General features: G+C 46.2%; 1 long non-coding RNA gene across 1 annotated transcript; it reads right to left on the reverse strand.

Moving 5' to 3' along the window:
- Positions 1-336: 336 nt before the first annotated feature.
- LOC107313776 lies at positions 337-5,092 on the reverse strand. The gene is made up of 3 exons (XR_001555191.2): positions 5,041-5,092; positions 3,587-3,708; positions 337-757 (listed from the first exon to the last, which is right to left on the reverse strand). It is a non-coding gene; the product is annotated as an uncharacterized LOC107313776 (long non-coding RNA).
- Positions 5,093-9,429: the final 4,337 nt, after the last annotated feature.

The following is a 9,429-nucleotide window of genomic DNA, read 5'->3' on the forward strand; positions in this document are numbered from 1 at the left end:
TGAAGAACTCTGCCTCTCTGTTTAGAAGTGCGCAATATTATTAAAACCTAATAATTGGTCAGAGCCTGGCATTCTGGTCTGTTTATTAGACACATTAAATCTACATTTTTTTATGAAACTGGCCATATATCCCATCAGTCCAGATTTCTGCCTCGTTATTGTACAAATGAACTTGAGTTTAATTTCAGGTTAGAAAAAAAGTCTCAGTTTGGGGCAACACAAAGTTTCAGCTGGTTAGCTCTCCAATAGTCAACCCAAACACGCAGACACTTGGCTTTCATACAGAACAAGCTGATTTTAGCCTGCTTTAAAAAGTAGCTCCTTGGCAGTGTTATAAACTTTCTGAAATAATGTTTATTTTAAACAAGATGTTAAAATATCTAGCAATTGATTTTCTATGGGCCTTCCACATTGCAATTTGCATCATAAAAGTCCCATTATTACAACCTCAAGTCAGAAGTGGCTGATAAGATGCAAATACAGTACATTGCCACTTATTCTTACAGAGAATCATCTTTCATATGAAGCAGAAAAGAACCTTTGACATGTAGCCATATATGTCAAGGGTTCTCAGCTGTGCCAGACAACACAGAGTTACACAGGCATGAGAAGAAAAACGCTTTGTGGTCTGCACAAAAGCCATGTACAACAACAACCACAGAACTCAGGAGCTTGGCAGAGAGTGACAGCCATCTTCTGCGTGGTTCCTCAGAAGTAGGGGTGGTCTATGTCAACTTTTTCTTGGGTGTGCATGGGGCTGTGAAAGAGAAATCAGTTCAGAGCTCCAACCATGGAAGAATGGACATGGTCACCATGAAATCCATCCCAGCATCTCATTTCCTACAGGCAATATCCCAACCGCTTTAGCATATACAAGGAGAAGGGAGCATTTGGATTTTAAGCTCTTGTATGAGAGGGAGTTGGATTTTCCAAACATATTTCCTCCTCAGTCGTCATAAATACCAAAGGTGTGGTGGGCAAAGTGGTGAGGCCAGACTCTTTTCAGCAGAGTGTAGAGACAGGACAAGGGGAAACTGGAGCATAGGAAGTTATGCACAAATGTGCTCAAGAACTTCTTTATGGTGAGGGTGATGGAGCACTGGAACAGGCTGCCCAGGGGGGTTGTGGAGTCTCCTTCTCTGGAGATATTGAAAGCCACCCGGATGCCTACCTATGTGACCTGGTGTAGGGAACCTGCTTTGGCAGGGGTATTGGACTCGATCTCTGGAGGTCCCTTCCAACCCCTACGATTCTGTGATCACAGCTTGTCTCTTGTTCCATCCTCTGCTGTCTCCTTGCTTCCTTTTTCCTGCACACATACTTTCCAGGAAACATTTGAGCACATTGCTGTCTCCTGCTTACCTTTCTTCCATTTTCACTTGTACCTAACCCTCCAGAACAACTTTGGCCATGTCTTTTCCCATTTCACCAACAGCATAGCAAAAAACCATAGCAATTGCCAACAGGCCATTAAAAGGTGAAAATTTTTACTCCCAAATCCTTTGGCTCTGAACACGTCCTAGGAGCCTGTTCTCTCTTGCATTTTCTTTTGCCATCCCACTAACATTGAAAAAGATGATATGTAGTAACAGAAGATGCCACTATTTGTCACTAGGCTCACTGTGTAGGAGCAATACAAAGTCTCTTTGTGCCCAGTAAAAACATCTCTAGTTCACAAGTTCATCAAACTAAATAATGTGAAATTCATAGGTAAAATTCCATTTATGTAATTAATTTATATGAAGATGTTATCTTGATGGCAAAAAAAATTGTATGTAATCAATCAGACCAAAAGGAAAAAGCTGGGACAGAAGACTTTATAGCACTGTACATCAAAATAATGTATTTGATAGCGATCTTACATTAGCATAACAAATCAGAAGGAAAGTGTCAAAATTATGACTAGTAAGGAGCTTAAAAGAATATTTTTTCATTAAGATTAAATAATTTTGAGGATTGGTATAAAAAAAAATGAAATAATCCTTAGAGAGAGGTTTTCTATCTCCATGTAACATAAAGGCTGCGCATTATATAAAATGAGGGGGAGCAAAAAATTTTGCTTATCCCAGGATTCTAATTGCTTTATCTTGCCAAAATTTTTCATAGGGTCAAAAACAAAGACCCTCATTCAGTAGTTACCAAGGCTTTCTCCAGGAAAATTCCCCTTGGCCTCATCATTTTCTCTGCAATTTTCACAGTGTTACAGACAACTCACAGCTGCCCCATGGTATAATGCCTTGGTCATGATATCCTGTTAGATGTGTTATACACATGCGAGTCTGTTTGTATGATTTAGCAATGTGCAAAACACGGAATAGTTATAATTTAAAGTGTAAGAGGAAAATGCTATTTCAATCACCGCTAATTTGCATTCCATATTCCCCAAACATCATAATAATATTATAAGGTATTGATCCAAGCATGACCATTTGATTTCACATCAATACTAATATGACTTTTCTGTGATCTGTTGACAAGTGGGATTTTTCTGAGTGAAATATATACATACCAACACCTAACTACTTTCACTGGTACAACTGGATTCAGCTGTTCTACATGAAAAATCTCCACCGTTCTTTGACATAACAGTGTCTTCCTTATACCGTCTGCTGCCTAGAAACATATTCATCATCTTAAACACAGAGTCTGGGCAGAAAAAGTGGTTATGCCATTCAGGAGCAAGAGTCCCTCAAAATCTCATTCCCATTCTCAGTGGGGTTGTTCAAGACCTGACAAAGACTGCTGGAATAATGACCTTCCAGTGAGTTTCTCTAGAGTACGTAAATAATAAACTTGTTTTGAACAGTTCTTGCTTTAGCAGTTTCCATGTGAAGACACCAAAAATCACATGGATCCCACAGCCATGGTTCCTCTCTCCCACTGGACAGTCATACAAGATGACACTCAAACAGCCTTTCATTTTTTCAGCAATGCTGCTATAGTTCTTCCTACTAAAACTATTTCTATAAATGTTAACCAAAAGTTTTAGCCTATACCATTTCTTTCCCCACTCCATTTCTCCTGGCGGTTACCAACTTGAAATCTACTCAGTGCTCAGAGATAATGATCCATCTTTGCTGCAGATACCCACAAAGAAATCCCCTTTCCCACCTATACATGCATACCCTCAGAACCAACACAGTACTTTTAAGACAGTACTTTTAGTGAGAGCAGACCAGAATCTTATTGATACAGAAAGCCTGAAGAATGCAGACTGTCTGGGGAATGCACTAAGAACTGCTGTTACTGGGTTCATCTCAGATTCATCCCTGAACCAGCCAACCCAGTTTCCTCACAGAAGTAACAGGACCCAAGGAACAGACAGATTTCCACTTTTCTCAGGAGAGATACATGTTCCATTGCCTGCCAAGACCTGAAAGTCATTCACAGTTTCAAAATCCAGATAGAACTGTAACTGTTCTTGGGGCATGGTGTTAGCACAGGATGCTCCCGTGTCTTTTATTGACATGGCAGATCTGTGGTCCTCCTTTCCTAAGTGAAGTTACAGTCAATGCTGAAGACTACCAATAAGCTTAAGTAAGGTGAACTGATCCAGTCACTGTGTGGGACAGGTCTCAACCCTTACCTTCAATCTCAAATGCCACTTTCCTGTGCACTTTTGAATGGAGCCCACACGTGGAAAAATGAAGCCCTGAGAGCTTCAGGCTCATCTAACTTTGTCAGATTCTTCTGATAAGCAGCAGTTTCCTAAAACACCGTAATGATAGAAGGAAAAAGCAAGGGTGAGTGTGATGCATTTATGTTACTTAGAAAATGCATCTCCTCACTACTCCACACACACATCTGCAACCCAATTACTGGGTAAAAACTTCACTGGGACAGGTGACAAACTCCAACAGGTGATCCAAAGCAATTTAAATTACACTGTGAACTTGTCAGGGCTCTGCCATCTCCTGCCTGGTTCTCCTGATAGGCTGTGTGTGAATGCAGTGTGTATTACTCTATGCCCTACCATCTACCCAGCTTTGCACATCACTTTCTTTACTTTTGAAGATATCAGCATATTGCAGCATACAACTACAGAATCTGAAAACTCAATTAATGTGCTATTTACATGAGTATTAACTAGAACAATGCCTATAAATGCATTAAGAAAAAGAAATGTCTTCCTACAGATAGCAAATAAACTTTTAAGAACTGACCCAGTGCCAGTCCTTTCAGCGCCTGTCGGAATATAGGCAATTATTCTACTTAATGGCACAACACAAGGTCCCAGAGTACACACATAAACCCACATTTTCCAAGAGAGGCTTAACCATGGATTACATAAAAGGTTTCAGTGAAATCTGCAGTCTTGTTTTCATTTAAAGGTAATACCCATTCACATTCTCTATTAATGCAAAAAGATAATTTACCCTTAATTTAAGGGCCCTTCACATCAAGCATAATCAGCTTAAAGAAGACTTGTGGTCAGCATAAGAAAAGATGTTTCACCTCTTACATCTACTGCTTTTCATTCAGGTTCAACAGTGAATTGTGTTGCTTCTCTGCTGCTGTTTCTCCTCAGACAGCACTCACCAAGCACTATCCCTTATTATCTGAAGCACTGGCAGAGGGCTCAGCCATCAAGGCTCAAGAGTCCCACAAGCACCCTTCTCACATGTCCTTAGCAAAAACAGACCGTATAGAAGCCAAATTGAGCCTGTAATTTCATTTTGATTGCAATGAAATCAAGAGACTGTCATATGTGATTAGCAGGAAGGCATTGTTGTACTTCCCAAGTTAGCACATGGGGCCGAATAGTAGTAATTCAATTGATTGATTGGAATATTTTTTACTGGGAGGCTAAAAATGAGCAGCTGCCAGCGTTATATTGCTTTTGCATAGGAGCTTGGGACCATCCATCACAAACTACTTGCAAATGAGAGTGCTACTTAAATAACAGGATAGTAAGTACAGCCAGATGCTGGCAGGCTGCCTTATGGAAATAACAAGGAGTGTTGCAGACAAAGCAAGGAGCCACAGGGCAAGGCCAACCCATTCAGAAGCAGCTACCACACCACTCAGGTTATCACCTACCTGTAGCACTAACATCAATACTAGAAAGTACCATGGGTTGGCAGGAGGTGCACAGCTCCTCCTTTAACCATGAGCTAAGTGCCCACACCTGAGTCTCCAAGAAGGTCCAAGCCCATTGACCGGGTGCTTCTTGCTCACCATTAAAGACTGGCTAATTTCCCTCAGTCTTTCAAGTATGTGGTGCTGCTTTGACTTCTTGCTCTTGTGAGTAGAGGAGAGTAGGTAAGGATGCAGCATTGTGCAGGAATCATAGAAAATCCCAAGTTGGAAGGGACCCATAAGGATGATTGAGTCCAACTCCTGGTTCCACACAGGACACACCAAAAATCAAACCTTGTGTTTGTGGGCATTGTCTCCTTGAACTCCAGCAGCTTGAGGTCATGACCACTTTCGTGGTGATTCTGTTCCACACCCACAACCCTCTAGTGAAGAACTTTTCCCTAACACTCAACCTGACCCTTACCTGATACAGCAACATGCTGTTTCATCAGGCACTGTCAGCAGAGAGCAGACGATGGCACTTCCCCTCTGCTCCCTGTGAGGAGCTTTTGGTTACCGTGAGGCCTCTCCTCAGCTCTGGGCTGAAAAAATCAAGGGACCATAGCTGCTCCCATATTGCTTGAAGACCCCTCTAGACCCCCCAAGAAGCGGCTGTGTGCCTCAGAAGAGCTGTGGAAGGGCTGTGGTTAACCAGTGGAGCAACACTGCCTGCCACCAGCCCCTTCTTCAAGCAGGGCTTGGAGTACCTTGCCTGGAGGCAGCATGTCTTTGCAGGAAGGAATTCAGGACTGCACCCTGTGCCTCCTTGTCACTGGCCGCCTATTCTGAGAAAAGAGGCCTCTTTAACTTTCCTGTGACCTCTTGACTTGAAATAGTTATCTTGCTGTGGGAAGAACATACCTTTCCATGTTTCTTACTGCCTCATTCAACCTCACTGGAGTCATTGACACAAACAGGCATAGAAACATAAAATTGCCATAATTGGGTCAGGCCATAGGTCTGGTGGTGTCCAGAGATGATTGCTTAGAGAAAGAACAGAAGAAGCACGCAGAGAAGGGCCCTTCCTCTGGTGGATCTGCCCAGCTGCCTGCAGGTTAAAGGCCAGAGTGGAGCTGGAGCCAGCATCCATCACCTTAGGATGTGAATACCAGAATACTAAATACCAGAGAATGCCAAAACCTTGTGTTTTTTAAACTCATACACAAGCATTTTGTATGAAACAAGACAAAAATATATCTGCAGTTGTATATGGTATAGACCCTTATATGTGAGTTACTAATGTCAACATGCTTCTGTACCTATAAGAAAAAACAAGGATTGGCACTTTCTGACCATATTAAAGTCAGAAAGTATTTTTTTTTCCTACCAGTAGGATTTCTTCAATTCTTTTCTAAGATGTTTTCACTTCACTCTCTCCCTCTTCACTGTACTCTGTGCATGTTATTGAGGGGCTTCACAACCTCTGTGATCCACCCTTCTTGTTACCAGCGCCATTACTGACAACGTCAACATGTCACACTCCATACCTTAAGGACTGATTTGCACAAGCAGGCTTGCAGGCCAGCAGGCTCTTCAACACCAAGAGTTCAAGCCAAACTCATTTGAAACCACTGTTTTTCAAAGGTCCTGGAGGTTTTAACCAACTTCATTGGGCTCTGAAGCCTGTAGTAGATGTTGCTCACACTGCACAACACATCACACTCTATCTTTGCAATGCTGTACATTATTCCTATAGCTTGAAATGGAATGTTGTCCTGCTTCTTCTTCTTTGTATTGCTCTGTAAGGGGCAGGAAGTATCCCCTGGCTGTAAGTGATAGGGTTTCAAAAAGATGTGACATTAAATATCAGTATATATATAAGTGGGAAAAGCATTGCTTCTAGAACAGGAGGGAAATGCTGCATCATCTGCAACACAGGGGGCAATGTTCCTGCCTGGCTGTTCTTGTGGTGCTTAGAGGGGGGATGCAGAGTCTTCTCCGACGGCTCTCCCAGGACCTGTGCTGCCCCGGCTGTCCCAGCATCTGCCCGATGAGCACTTCTGCCTTTCACATCCTCTTCCCCTGCTTGCACAGCTTACAGCCAACATTTCGCTTTTTTTTTCTTTTCTTTTTTTTCTTTCTTTTTTTCTTTTCTTTTTTTTTTTTTTCCCTTAATGGCAGAAAGGCCTCCCCGCCTAATCTAATTCCTGCTCCTTTGTCACAAGCAGATGTCACTTCTACATCTGTGCGTCTGCTCGAGCTCCCGGCTCCTGCTCCCAGCAGATGTTGCTGCCGTGGCAGCAGCGAGGGGGGAAAAAAAAGCAAAGCGCAGATCCCTCTGCTGGCGGCCGCCTGAACGCCACGACGAGGCCTGCGGGAGGAAAAGAAAGAAAAATATCACAGTTTCGGCTCTGAAAATAACGGCGCATCTCCTCCATCCCGCACAGCCGCTGGGGATGAGCCGCACAGTGTCCCCGCGCTGCTCGGGGATGCGGCCGCACCCTTGTGATCTGCACAGGGGACATCACTGTGGGTGCCCCTCGGTCCCGTCCCCTCGAGGCTCGGCTGTACCCACGGTGCCTCTGCGGGACGCTCGGTTGGGGCACGGAAAGCCCAGGGTCGGGCTCGGGTCTCCCCGCAGCTGCGGGTGGCAGCGCAAACCCCACAGAAACACGGGAGGCGGGGGGCTCGGAGCCGCTTTCCCATGGCCGGCGGCGGCCGCACAAAGACGTGCTGTTCCCCGTTTGCCTCCGAGCATTCCTCCGGCTCCCCCCGGCCCTCTCTGAATGGGGAAGAAGGGAAGAAAAGCGGCTCTCGCACAGCGGCGCGTCCCTGTCCGGCTCCCGCTGGCAGGCGCCCACCCCGCGCACCCCTACGCGGCCGCGCAGCCCTGAGCGCCCCGCGGGAGCCGGTGGCCAGACAAAGGGGCTCTTTGGGAAGGGGGAAAAAAAGAAAGCAACGAGAGGAGAAGGGGGGATCGGGAGGGGGGAGAGAGAAAGCAACCGGGAGGCTCTAATTCTATTTGTGTCGCCTGGAAATCAGGAGGGGTTTTTCCACACTTCGCCTTGATTTGATTATTCCTTGGAGATGGTTTCTCTGCCCCCAGCCAGACGCGTGGGGGAAGGCCGCTGAGGCAGTTGGCCTATAGTGGCCGTAATCAAATTACCCATTTGCTACAAGTTTTTCGGCAGAGCCGCTCGCGTGTAGAAAGAACAACTGGAGCGAGGGCCCCCGGCGGGGGGGCAAAGCCAACAGCCTCGGGCCGGGGGCGCGGAGACAGCTCCGGGGGCAACGGGGGGCAGCTGCCCGGGACGAGCGCTGGGCGCCGATGGCAGCGCCCCGCAGCCCCGACGGCGCGGCCGGGACAGGGAGGCGGTGGGCAGCGAGGGGAAGAAACCCCGGGACAAAGGGTTCCCTCCGCAGGAAACGCACTTGGAAATGTTTGAAAGTGCCCCGCGTTGTTGGAGAGGGGGCGAGGCACCTCACTGCCCCAGCGGAGTATTCATATTCATGAGAGCGAGGGTAAATAAAGACAAATCTCTGCTGTAGAAACACTTGGATTCGCATCATTCTTTGGTGCCCTTTAGATTTGGGGGACGGAAGACAGATGTTGGCAGAGCCTTTCTCCTCTTGTCTGCCGGCCATAAAGGGAGGACCATTTAGAGTCCGCAATTTGTTTCCGCCCTCGCACTAAAACCGTGTTCACATTTATTTTCATTTCGCCGCTGCACAAAAAGTGTCCACGGGCCACCAAAGGCCGTTCTTTATCAAATACACATTGTACAACATGCAGCCGCAATAAAGCCGTCAGCTCTCGCCATAAAGCCCTCACCCGGCCCCTCAGCGGCTCGAGAATCTTTCGCGTCGTTTTATTGCCCCCCCGGTAACTCACAGCGCCATGCCCCGAAATACTGGCTGCCATCGAGTACCGCCTGATGTGGGGCGAAGAGGAGCCTCGGATTGAACACTGAGCTCGGCAAAAGCCGCTCGTGCTTATAAGCCCCTATAAAGACTTTATGACTTTGTTACTTTAATTGCCGACTTGTTACGGAGCACATAAAGGGGGTAATGAATGTAATAAAACTAATTATCCGCACACTTAAATCATATAAAATATCCCCTATTTGTTTATGCGGCGGCGAAGTTCAGCCGAGCGTTCTACGCTGCCCACCGAGAGAAAGGATTTAATGACATCCAGATCAACCACCCGGCAATCGCAGCGCTGCTGGCACCGTCCGCTGCGCGCATCCTGCGCGGTGCCTGCGCGGTGTCTGGGCGGTGCCTACGGGTGTTGGTCCCTCGCGGGTGTGCGTGTGTCTCTCGGGCTCGGAGCCCCGTCCGCTGCGCACTGCTTTGCTTTGTGGCTCTTCTTCTCCTCTCTCCCGCAGGAAGGAAAAATGGGTGCAAACC

This window comes from Coturnix japonica, chromosome 4 (genome assembly GCF_001577835.2).
Source record: "Coturnix japonica isolate 7356 chromosome 4, Coturnix japonica 2.1, whole genome shotgun sequence".
In the NCBI taxonomy this organism is placed as follows: domain Eukaryota; kingdom Metazoa; phylum Chordata; class Aves; order Galliformes; family Phasianidae; genus Coturnix; species Coturnix japonica.